Source organism: Salvelinus sp. IW2-2015, unplaced genomic scaffold (assembly GCF_002910315.2).
Source record: "Salvelinus sp. IW2-2015 unplaced genomic scaffold, ASM291031v2 Un_scaffold4634, whole genome shotgun sequence".
Classification (NCBI taxonomy): domain Eukaryota; kingdom Metazoa; phylum Chordata; class Actinopteri; order Salmoniformes; family Salmonidae; genus Salvelinus; species Salvelinus sp. IW2-2015.
This window is the reverse complement of record NW_019945904.1, coordinates 39137-40513: the sequence shown is the minus strand read 5'-3', so window position 1 is coordinate 40513 and position 1377 is coordinate 39137.

Below are 1377 nucleotides of genomic sequence, written 5' to 3'. Positions count from 1 at the left end.
AGCAGCCGATATGCTCAAGACAGCTAACGATTAGCGGGCCGCAGTTAGCATATGGGCGTTCAGGTTACGTCGCGATGGAGGGGCCAGTTGAATAACTCCCTCGGGCAGATAACGTCGGTATCCCAGTCGTGAAGGCCCGGTGGGGGCTCCGCATCGGCAGTAAAACGGGTCCGGATAGGTGATTGTAGCCTCGGAGTGGCTGATGGAACTCTTCAGCTGGCTAGCTCCGGGATAATTGGTGTTTGCTCCGGAATAGATGTTAGCCAATAGTCACTCGGATAGCAGCTAGTTAGCTGCAAGATCCAGGTGTAAATGTCCAGAGCTTGCGGTAAAAATCCGGGGATATGGAGAGAAAATAGGTCTGGTATGCTCTGGTCTGAGTCGCGTTGTACAAAACTGGCAATAGTTTTCTGAGCTAAAGGATAGCTGATAAGCGCTAGCTGTGGTTAGCTGAACTACTCACGTTAGCTTGTGAGCTGGCTAACTTCTGGCTAGCTTCTATTGTAGATTTCGGATACGAGGTGAATAATACCTTTGAGGAAAAAAAAAACAGATCCGCACCACATTTGGTGAGGTAGGTTGCAGGAGAGTGTTTTGAAGTTGAGTTTTTAAGAAGAAAAAAAAAATATATATATAAAGAAATGCGAAGAAAAATATTTAAAATATATATACACGGGACAGGACGAGGACAAAGGACATCTTACTGCTGTAAATGAGAACGTGTTCTCAGTCAACTTACCTGGTAAAATAATGGAGAAAAAATTAAACAGAGGTGAAAGGAACACCACACACTTTCCCTCTTTCAATACAGTGGATAAAAGGGGTATATGCCAGGTGTGTTCTCTGCTTGAAAGAGATCAGTTATGCCAACAAAGGGTATCCTGCTCTGCTGGCACATTGTAGAACAGATGTCCACAGGAAGAAAGTGTACAATGTAATAATATGCAGTGTAGCCCGAAGATATTGCTTTTGTTGTGTTGAACTTGACAGTACCACTTGTGAGTGAGGGGGGATTATTACATTTTTTACTCGGTGAACATTATTTTTGCAGACATGTAGCCTTGTGCACCTGATCGATGTCTACTATAGTGGCCACGATAATAGAGCAACAATAGAATGCCTGTTTGTTTCATTATATTCTACTTTAAGATGTTTTTTTTTCCACAAGTGCAATATATATGTGTGTGTGGTAACATGCGTTATATTATAAAGGCTGTCATGGTAAGAAGGCTGTCATGGTAACAAGCATTATTTTATAAAGGCTGTCATGGTAACAAGCGTTCTATTATAAACGCTGTCATGGCAACAAACGTTCTATTATAAAGGCTGTCATGGCAACAAGCGTTCTATTATAAAGGCTGTCATGGTAAGAAGGCT